This window comes from Lolium rigidum, chromosome 6 (genome assembly GCF_022539505.1).
Source record: "Lolium rigidum isolate FL_2022 chromosome 6, APGP_CSIRO_Lrig_0.1, whole genome shotgun sequence".
Lineage (NCBI taxonomy): Eukaryota > Viridiplantae > Streptophyta > Magnoliopsida > Poales > Poaceae > Lolium > Lolium rigidum.
The window spans coordinates 301486313-301498494 of NC_061513.1; positions in this window are offsets into that span (position 1 = coordinate 301486313).

The window sequence follows — 12182 nt, forward strand, 5'->3', positions numbered from 1 at the left end:
TTCAACTCGAACATAAGTCAACTAGGGTATGCGTCAATGTCAGTGTGGGCTTCTTCTTGCATTCAGAAAGCTGCATGTTTGCGCCACTAACAGATAGCTACGTACGTACCCCTTCGCTCGTGACCTCAGGCGATTAGGGTTATCTGCCTCCCGTCGGCGGCCGCCTCCGATCTGGCCGCCTCTGTGGCTTCGGGCCATGAAGGTGGGGCAGATCGCGGCCCTCGTCGGCGGGAGGGCTCCGTTTCCCAGTTTTGGGAGTTTCGTTTCCCGTCTTTAGGGCTTTTGTTTGTAGGGGCGGCGCTCAGGTGGTGGTGGCGGCGCCTCGTGCAATAATATTTCCCCGGCTTCAACCCCATCTCGACGGCTACGTCGAGAAGCTTGTGGGTATGGTGTGGTCTTCGAGGATTTCGTCTGGCTGTGGGGATCTTCGGATCGTCAAGGAGCTTCATCGGCAGTTCATCCTACTTCTTCGTCTCCGGGACGGATGTGGTCTTTTCGACCCGTTCGGCGACTTCCCGTCCGCAATCAACAACGTCAAGGCTCAGGGAGGAGCGGCAGCGGCGGCGCGCCGTCGACACGGTCTGGAGGTTGAAGATGAAGGGCTTCTCAAGGATCTCGTTGTAATTTTCGTTTTTCTTGAGCTGCTTTGTACTGTTCGGTGTTTCTTTTAATGCCAGTGTCCTATTCGCAAAAAAAAAGAAAGCTGCATGTTTGAGTGTGGTGGTTTTGAGCCCTTGTTAGTGCTTATAACGGATTATTTTGACGAGGCTGACGCAGCATCTACTCACCACCTTAATACACATTACAACTCTTCTCGTTAGGCGTGGTGAATCTGCATAGCTTATTTTCTGCCCAGCTACTACTTCTGAACTGAATGTCTGAATTATAGTGCAGCACTCAGTGTTTTACTTTGTAATATTACATGCGAATAAGGTACTGCATATGTTTTGTGATTCAGCTAACACAAAATGGAATAAAAAATAAACCAGCAGTGTGTACCAGCATACTTCCAAGTTCCAAGTGCAGTGGTGTAACTTCTTTTATTTTGAAACGGAATGTGGTGTAACTAATTGCCATTGGTCTCTACGGCTGCAATTATTTGGCTCATTTCGTTGCAAGAACAGCACTGTCTGGAGTTGACACCCAAGCAGTGTGTTTTTTGCAAGTTGTTGTTCTCCCCCTCTTCTACAAACATGCAATTAGCTAGTGTAGGTGATAGCTCACCCAGAAAAGCTATGCCTGCTACTTGACGGGGCACACGACCTAAATAGGGGTCTGGACACCGGGAGTGGTGTTTTGGAACATGGGAGCATATGCTCCCTCTATTTTGAAATTCATCTTACACAAATTTTGAATTTTAAAAAAATTGAAACGAAAAATTCGCACGTACATCTTCACGTGCTACACGCTCACAAAGTTGTTTCATAAAAAATAGACTTGTCATGTGCCGTGTGTAAAAAGACAAAACTCAGTGCTAAAAATAATGTTTTTTACAAGATAAATTTTCTCTTTTTTACATAGACCACAAAAAATATTGATTTTTCATGAAACTTGACGAATGCTCATATATTATGGAGATGTACACATAGAATTTTTTGTCAAAATTTTTCGACAACTCGAAATATAATTTTTTGGTATAGGGAGCATACGCACCCGGGAGCCGAATTGAATTTCCGTCTGGACACCGGACATATAACCACCCACAAATGATTAGTGAGGGAAGCCCCAAAATGGTTGTATTGTTGTAATATCATTTATTCGGAATTTTTTCCTTTTCGTCACAGGTAAGGAGAAGAATAAGGACATCTCCATCATGCCGGTCAACTTTGGACATCAAATGTGTTTGTTTTTTATCTGTTTGGGTCGACCCGCTGGTAGAAGATGAGCTTGTGTCCTCCCTTGATCTGTTTGGCTTGGAGTTAAATCCAGCGGGCACCCCATTTGGTCCACGTTGGTCCTATTTTTGCCCTATTTTTTCTTCTATTTCGCCATGTGCATTTGAATGAAAGTAGAACCAAATAATTAAATGAAATAACTAACAAATTCCCACTAATTATCCACTTACGGAGTTCATAAACCATCGCAACGAACCAACTTTTAAATGACACGAAATTTCAAACAACACACAAAAGTAGATATGTATGTGAGATCACAGATCCCGTTCTCAGATGATCATTTTCTTCCTCTAAAACCAAGCCCTTTGAACTAGGTTCATGCTGATCAAATCGACCATCATGATCTGGTTCTTCCCGGTGATTAATTTGGCCTCTACTTCCTTGGCCCTTGACTAGGCATTGCTATCTTCAATTTCAAGAGCTCGTTCTTGTACCTCAATGGTCTTTTTTAATCAAGAAAGCTTACCATTTGTCCCTCTTTGTTCCGACGTCTCCTCTCATCCCTCTTGGTATTTTCCCCTTGCCCCTTCCTTCTCGGTGATCAAACCCTTCAATGTCTCTTGCAATGCAAGTGATGAAGCATCAAACTTTGGATCTTACTTGGTGGCCTTATGCCCCCTTAGCTGAATCTCACGGCCACCCGAGCTAGGGCCACCGGTGCTTGACTCACCCTCATAGAGATCAATGACCGTTGACTTGTTTCCATGCTTCTTTGAGCCATCTAGACCCTTTTGTACGAAGAATAGCATGTTTCCCACTTGAGACATTTTTTGATCATCTTTCAACAATGGGTCAACCTGAATGGTTTATTCTCGTGGACCTCCGTGAAGTAATCCAAAGCTTGGAACACCTACACATATAGATGAAAATCCAGTAGCCTATTAGTTAGATATGCAAGGTACATTCACATGTTTAGATTAGATGAGGTATTACCAAGTATTGCCCACCGATTCCACTCACGGACCCGTCCCTCACATGTTCATATGCACCATAAAACTTATTGCATTCTGCTCAGGCCTCACATGGTCATTCCGATCAATCTGAAAATTGCAGGCCCTAAATTTTCTACGCTCCTGCAAGTACTTCACGATCCTCCTCCAATATGTCCCTCCTTTTTGCTCGGCACCACAAATTAGATCTTGTCCAATGTCCATGCAAGAATCAAAAATCAACTTGTCCTCAGCGACCCTATATGCTCTGGTCCTTTGGATTTTTGTGTTGCATGTTCTAGGTTGACCTGATATGCAAACAATGGCTCTCTATCTCTTGAGAGCTCATGTTGTCGAGTATCTTGTTTATTGTCCATATGGCCACCCCTTTGCTCATATCGGTCAAGATCCAATCGTCGTCCTCCTCGTAGTAGGCATACACACAATTGCATATATTGCACGCCATTTTGACACGCCAAAGCGAAACAACGGAGAAATGAGAGGTTGCAATCATATCATGTTGGCCAGGGTAAGTCCTAGCATTTGGGCGAACATTTCGTGGAGAGCGGGAATGTTGGCGACTGAGAGCACCCTTGGCCTCTTGCTATGGTCCGACGCTGAGTTGTTGGCCACAGGAGTGCGGCAGAGGTCAAGTACTAACACCACGTCGCCCGACATGGATGCGATCTCCCGTGACGTTGACCGGGAGCCGTTGTGCCAGGATGATGCAATGGTGTGATGGGCACCGCAAGGTGCCTCTGCCGAATGAGCTGGAAACCGAGGATGAAGAGGCGGCCGTGTGCTCGCGGACCAGACCGAGCTTGTCGAAGAGGCGTCGATGACGATGCCCGCGTGGGCCATGCCGGTGGTGAGCGCCTCCTACTTGATCATGAGCAGGACTGGGCAACAACTTGGCCGGCGATGGTGTTGGTGCTGGCCTTGGACTAAAAAAGACATCATGAGTTCGGCCTCTATTATTAATGACATGGCATTGTCTCTCTGACGGAAGTGTTTACTAGTCTTAAGAGCTCACTGCTCTACCGACCGCTCTTTCTTCGCCTCCGACAGAAGCGTTTACTGGTCTTAAGAGCTCACTGCTCTACCGACCTTTCTTTCTTCGCCTCCAGCCGGGCCGTGGCCAGTGGTCGGGGCGGCGGTGGCCTCAATTGCTCGCTAGGGCTTGTGTGGCTATGCCGACGTGATTCATATGGGAGTGGATCAAGAGGAAGTGCGAGTGTGCCGCTGACGAGAGGGCTCTCTCGAGGACAAGAACGAACGCACGTGGGCGAGGACGCTGTCCGGGCACGGCATTTTCAGCCGAAAAAATTACTAGGATTATATCCTTTTAAATTGGTCCCCGCCATTCGGTTCGATCGGTTGGGTCACACAGCCATGCCATGCCCCCTATCTATGAGAACACGTTTGAACCGTCTTCATCCGTTTAGGTCGGCCCCGCTGAAGATGCCAGGTAGCTGGCTCGCTGGGTGAAATGGAAATTCTCCTGAATGTGCTGGCTTGGACACGGACCCATGATTTGGCCTGTCAGGACCTCCGTTGCACACGACACTGATCAGTGCGGCGGTCTACACAGTACACACTTCACTGTACTGCAACTAGGGTTCGAGGAGTCGGGGTCTTCAGACTTCAGGTTGACGCTTGGGGCGCGTCTAAAGACCCAACCAAGACCACATGCCCGGGGCGGAGCTGTCTGTTAGGTGGGGACATGCGAAAAATTAATCAAGAACACGAGCTGCAGCAGCTAGCATGGATGTCTTCTCGTTGCCAGTCGCGCCGTATACTAACACTGCACTACAGTACAGTCTATAGACGCATCATTTCACAACGCAACAAGTCCGATGCGCAACAGACAAGCCGGCGACTGACGTCGGCCTCCTGTGGCCGGCGGCCGGTCGGCTCCGTCTCCGGCCCCGGACAGGCGATGATGCCACTGCGCTTTCAACAGATCAATAAAACCTTCTGTTCAAAAACCCTAATTATCTCATGATCTACTGCAGACTATCTTGGTTGGATGTGTCGCTGCACGTCGAGGCCACTGCAGGATGGTTCGGCGCATACCAGTGCACAGTCCAAGTGTACTCACAAGGAAGAAGCTCATCTTGTGTTTTTTGCTGCCTTTCATGTTCTGCCGACACTACGCCATATGCAACCGATTCCCTAAAGGTACTTTTTTTTTTTTGTAAATGACTACTCTCCGGCGTGATTTTTTACTTTGAACAAATACAGACACTCAATCTCTGCTCTTCAGTTGTCAAATGAACTCGTTATAAATCTCAAATCAGGTGCCTCGCTCTCGCTGGTGCCTGGCTGAGCTACTGTAACATCCCAAATCTATTATATACTAAAAGCAAAATACGGATGTTTAAAATAGAGACACGAGGTTAATCCACATCATTAGAATTATTTCAGCTGTTAGATCTGTAATTTAATGGTCAAGATTTAAAAAAATTACGTAACATGTATCATCACATATTATGTGAACCTACATGACATGTCATGGTTGACACGTACATGCACCATCCCTATAAGGAAGAAAATCTATCTACCAATAGTCACGTGAAAATCAATTAGCATACGCTAGCTAGAGTTGTTGTGAAACGATATTTAATTAGAATAGAAAGCTAAAGTGCAAAGGAATAATATAGGCAGGATCAGATATAGAATGATGCCGAGTGCAGTTAGGATAGTTTTATTGACACACGTAGGATGATTAAATTGTATCGATCCGATTACATCTGCCGGATCGTGTCACGTACATGTTAAAACAGAAGCAGTGCAAAATAAGGATGTGTACATGCCATAAATAGAGACCGAAGTTATTTAGATGCTATCTCTTGAATCCTACGTGCCAAATTAATATAAAAAAAGGGACGTGCAATTGGTTTCACGGATTAACACAGAGGCCTATTCAAAGTTTGATCCATAGCCCAAAAGAAAAGAAAAACGATGAAGTACGATGCGTTCAGTTTGGATTGTGACTATAACCAAATAAAAAAACATAATTCCTCAATTCATAAGAACATGTTAAAGATTTGTATATATTCGGATATACCTATACACCAAAACGTGTCTAGATATATAAAATTTGGAAAAATTTGAGACATCAATCAAGCTTGATCGTGTAGAATCGGGCTAGATTTGGAGATTTGTCGATCCGCTATTCAGATTTCTAAATAGTTTAGATTCGTTTTTCCATAAAACTATATTTTTAGGCACCAGATTAATTTACATGTGCTTAGAAAAATATAAACAGATCTGAACGTATGAGATTAAAAAAAATAAGTATAATAACATACATGTACAAAAGTAAATTGATAGCACGTAAACCTAGATGGATACAGACGTTCTTTAGAAATAAGAGTACGTGGCATACTGGCATACCCGGCAGATCAGTTTCTTGCCAAATTTTGATTCCTAAAATAATTGAACTGGTTCCCGGCCATGTACGAGAATGGACCTACCCGGCTACATGTAGTTAAAAAAAATACCATGTAAAGAGATATCGATGTTTCAAAAATATTATTCCTAAGATATTTGCTTAATCCAAGAGTTGGAGATTTCTTGTCACTATACCCAAATGACCTTAACGGATCAATTTCTATAGGTGAGTCTCGAACTCGGACCGAAACATTCTAATTTGCCGATGAAGAAATCTGTCTTGAAGAGGTTTATAAATTTTCTAAAAATGTAACCATGGATATATAAATTGGCTATCAATTTAGTTGTTTCCTACTTCTATTTGTGTTTATTACTTTCAATTTAAGATAATATTCGTATACAAAACAATTCGCCAATTGGGACTTCGAGTACCGTGTTCATATTTAGATTATACCGAAGAGTCTCATGTATTTTAAATGGGTATAGAAAATGAGTCGAAGAAAATTCCACACAGAGCAATAAAATTTCTCATTAATTAGTTATCCTACGTATCAAAAAGGGATAATAAATTTTCTATTAATTACATCATGAGAAAATTACTTTACTATTCTATTTAGAAAATCATTACACGTTAAAGATGATACATGTAATATACTTATTTTTCACCCAAACATTACAATGATGCCCTCGCATTTGCGAGGGCCACCTTGCTAGTTTCAATAAAAAGAAAGAAGAAGAATTCCAGAGATCAAAATTTCAAACCAACGAAAACTTTTCTTTTGCATATAGTGCCATGCATAGGACTTGTGCATTTGAGTGATATGCCATGATGATTGTTATTATGTGTATGACCTAAACCCTAAAAACCTATTGTGATCATGTGAAGATCACCAACCAAATAAATCAAAAAGAGAAAGAAATCAAATAAAAGAAAAACCCTAAAACCCTCACATATGGCTCTATGCCATTTTTATAAATTTTGACCCTAGACCATTTTGGTCTTCACAATTAGTTGAACAATGTTACTAAACACTTATTACAACTTTTGGAATCAAAGTTTCACAAATCAAATACTTTTCAAATGCAAATTTGGCTCACATATGATAATGGCCAAATCTGCCATTTACAATCTGGTCACCACTTTGAGCCCTTGCAATTCGAAATTTTTAAACTAAACTTTGTCAACTCTTTGCACCTCATTCAAGACAACATCAAGGTGAACACTTTTTGTAAAAATCACCATGCCAAATTCTTTCTAGATCAAATGCTATGCTCATCCAAAGTTGCAACATTTTATTAAGTGGAACAATCTCCCAATTATCAAATGTTGAAATTCTTTGAATTTAACAATTCCACCACCACACTCCATCACCTCTGGTCATTTCTAACTAAATGAAATACTCACAACTCAACACTTGCAACCATTTGAATTGAATCAAAATTTAACAAAATTCACAAATAGCATCTATGTGACTATTTGACACTATTTGCTATAGTGATCTACTCTAACCCTAACTACCCCATTTGCACCCTACTGGTTCCCCTGCCCCCTCTAACCATCAATGCCAAATAGAAACCCTAAGAGAGAGGAGGAGCAAGGCTAGGACATGGCCATGCCGGCCATGTCGCCAACCCGACGACCCCCTCTCTCCCTTGCTCTCCAACCCTGGCCACCTTGCCAACGCTCGCCACCACATCCTACTGGACATGCTAGAGCAAGCCCTGGTCGAGGAGGAGCTCGACAGCCGCCGGAACACACGCGCCCAGTGGTGGCCACGCCATGCCGAGGACGTCGCGAGTGAGCGCCGCAGACGCGCACTGGCCACGTGCAACGCCACCGCCTCGAGCACTCCCTGGACCCCCTGTGAGCGAGTTGAGCACCCGCGTGACACCGCGACGCCGCCAGACACGCGCGCAGCACAGACCCGTGACCGCCGGCGCCGGAGACGACGACATGCTTCCGTGAACGCCGCGGCAGACGCGGAAGCAAGGCGACCAAACCAGCCACCGCCTACCCTAGCCGTCGCCACCCAGAGGACCACCGTGACGCCACGAACACACCTGCACCCTCGCCTAGCTCGATAGACCACCGGAGCAGCCGCGCCATGGTCGACTTCTTCACGGCCCCGCAGCACCCTCGCGTCCCTATAAAAGGAGACCTCCCTGCGTCAATCCAAGCACACCATCGTTTTCCCTCTTCTCACTCGACCACCTGAGCCACTCCACTGCCTTGATTAGCCACCGCCGCCGCCCAATTGAAGCCTCACTGCCCGTGATCGCCGCCGAAGCTCGTCGTCGATTGGAGCCGCCCCAGGACGAGCCGCCGGTACCAGGAGCTTCGCCGTCATCGACATCGTCCTCGAGCACACTGCCCACCCTAGCTGGAGCCACGGTGAGCGCTCCGACCCCCTAGTGCCGCCGCGCCAGTGAACCCCTCTCGCCGGCGACGACGATGAACGAGCGTCGTTGGATTAGATTCTAATCCAACGCCTCTGTTTAAAACGTACCGCTTCGGGTTTTATGAGCCACTGACGCTTGGACCCCACCACCGTCAGCGCGCCGCGCGTCTGTGGACCGTGGTGGGCTGGACTGGGCCGTTTTAATTCGAATCTGGCCCAGTTTCATTTCCCGCCGGCCCTATTAATTCAAACTCCTTTTAAACATTTCCAAATAATTTCAATACTGCCCAAACTTTGAAAATCAATAGATTCAAATTGGCTTAACCAAATTCAATGAATTTTATATGGTTGGAAAGCTAGTAAAAAGATCTAAAGAATGCCACTGGTCCCATGTCAATATTTGCTGCAAAATTAATCTGATAAAAAGAAGAAGGCAGGGACTTTTCTCTATTCAATTAATTATTAAAAATCAACCAAAATAGATATTAAGTTTATTCAAACTCTAATAGCTCACATTTGACTTACACTAATTTTTTATGCAATAAAATGGTGTGGTCACTTTGCATGATCATGCCCTAGTTTAATTAATGGACAATATGGCTAGTTTATGTAGTTGATATTGTCCAAAACTATTAAGTAAGTCATATGAAGTATTATACTTCATTTAAATCTTGTCTCAAATGAATTCATGTGATGTTTGGACCCCTGGCCAAACTCACTTATATGAATTACTTAGAGATTTAAATTATATGTAGCATTATTAAATGGTATGAGGTGGTCTACCTCATTTAAATCATTTTCTCAAATGATAGTGATGAATATTTGACTTAGGTCAATATAAGTTCATATATGATTGTTTGAGAAATTAAATCTTAAGAAGATTTCAATGAGAGAAAATTATTTCTCAAGAATCCTATAGAAACTATCATTTACATATTAAACAAAAGGAAGTGAATTCTCCTCAAGCAACACAACCCATGCACCCTAATTAGATTATTTGTATGCATAGAATAGTTTGTGTGTTTATTTGTGATGCATGGAATAGCCATTGAATTAGTGAGTAATTATACTCGTATTCAAATTTAGACGCTGTTGACTGCCAAAACCCACCGGCGGGCAGCGGCCTTATCAACACTGTAGAGCCGGGGGGAGCCTAGAGCTGCGGCTGGCTGAGACCCCTCCGAGCGACGGCCCGCAATGCTCTTCTGGTCACACGCGGCGTTGCGAAGTGCAAGGCGTGCCACCTGACCTATACCTGGTCGGGAAGGTGATGAGATTGCCTCGCTTAGTTTCTGCGCAGGGCATACATGTAAACGTTAAATACGAGCCTCGATCGGCTCTCGAGGTTATCCCGTGAATCGGCTCAAAGAGCCGATCCACCCATGATCCGTACGGGGTGTACGAATACTTGGTGGTCCTGCTTGATCAAGATGAAGCTAATGAGATCTACGACGATTTAGGGTTTTCACCACATAATCGGATCATCCTACTCCGAGGTTGGGCCGGATGGCCACGCACGGTGCTCGTAAGCCGATCCTAAACAAGGCCAAAAACCAACATGAAGTTGATCCTAGGAACATCCCGTTTAGGACTTGCGAACGCCACCCTACGTGCCACAGGATCCTCCCCCTTTGTAAGGCCAAACTATTGCGAGATATTAAACTAATCCTTGTAGAACAAGGAGCAATCGTAACGGACCGAGATCTACTAAATAATGATCAAGCGGGGTGCCGCCCCACACCCGGGATAGGCGTGAGGACGGCTAGATATGCAAGGGTTGCACTACGTAAGCATGCTTAAACGAAGAACAATGCTAACCCTAACACATCTAATGATAACTACGTTGCTCGCCATCAAAAGCGCTTCGATACGAGCAACGCGTGAACAACGTGGGGCTTGTGCTGCCTAGATCGCAAGATGCGATCTAGGGAGCATGTCGCTTACCTGATAGAAACCCTCGAGACGAAGGAGTTGGCGATGCGCCGAGATTGGTTTGTTTTGGGGTTGAACGTGAGTTGTTGTTTATTCCATAAACCCTAGGTACATATTTATAGTCCAGGGGACTTTCTAATGTGGGCGTGCACTAAACCGTGCACGAGTAAGATCTTATCTCTAAACTAAAATGCGATCTAATATGTTACAAATACACGGGCAATTAAGCCCAACTTGGTATAAAAGGCCGATTCATGTAATTCTCCACGTATATTTCCTTAAGCCCACCTTGATCTGCGGCCCACCTCCGACTTGGTCAAATCTTGGTGATAACACATGCCCCCTGGTTTTGGAAATATTATTTCCAAAATCATCATGCTCCTCTCTCGTCGGGTCATGTCGTGGCATCACCGTTGCGGTACCTCTTGTCTCTTCATATTTTGCGGTGAGGAGCCATGATGCCGATAATGAAGGCGGCGAGATTTAGTGACATGGCATCGGTGGTATGCAAACAATCGGCTCTCCTTGAACAATCGGCTCTTTAAAAACCCTCTTTTAATACTGAAGAAGCGTTTCCAGCCAGCCGTTTTGCCGATAGTCGAAATCACACGATCCTTTTTTTAAAAAGGAAACCGATGGCGCCGCATCGGTCTCTCTCATAAACACACCGGGTAACGTTGAGCTAGCCATCCTTCCAAACGGTAACCCGCGACCTCCATCTCGCAAAGACAGAGTCGGATCCCCAAATCGTCGCCTGAGCGGTTCCAATCCACCACCCCCTACACGGATCTCGACCGCGCGGCTTCCAATTTCTTCAACGCATCTCATGGCGGAATCAGCTAACACCGGTACCACGGTTTACGGACTGAAGGTAATCCCCAACCTCTTCTCGCCATTTGACTTCGACACGGGATTAATGCAAACGCTCGAATTAATGCCTCGTTCGCCACTAATTTAGGTTTCGGACATCCTTCCGCCACATCCTTCTCTCGCAAATTCGATGTGCCTCGGTCCTCGTTCTTCGAGAGCCACCTGCCTGTTAATCTCATGCGAAGCTAACGGAATCCCCTTTGTGAGCCAAAACCTAGATCTGACTTCTCGGGCCGACCGCTCGCGAGCCTGGCCCAACCCCCCTGAAGGTTGGGTGGCATGGTACAGCAGGGTATCAAAATCCCACTATGCCACTTGGGAAACCATAGGAATAGCCGATGCCCTGTCATTATCGCTGTCTCCTCTTGAAAAGAATGAGAACATCTTGAAAACCATCGGCTACTTCTGGTCTGACGCATCGAGCTCAGTTTCATGTTTGGTCATGGCCCTATGACTCCGACCCTGCTTGGATGTGGCCATGATCACAGGGCTAGACATTGCATCTCCCAGCCCTTCCGCATTCAAGCTGCCAAAGGTCCCTTTCACTCTCTCTTCTAAAAAGAGTGTACCAGTCGGGGTGCCTATCTCAATCGTTATATGAAAACTAAAGGCCCGAGTGACGAGAGAGGAGCACACGGCCTTCTTGAACTTCTGGTTGGAGCACTTCATATTACGTGGTCCGTCACTTGCTCCTACCAAGAACTACCTCTCCCCGGCCTATGAACTCGCCAAAGGCACCCAACTTGGTCTAGGCAAGTTAT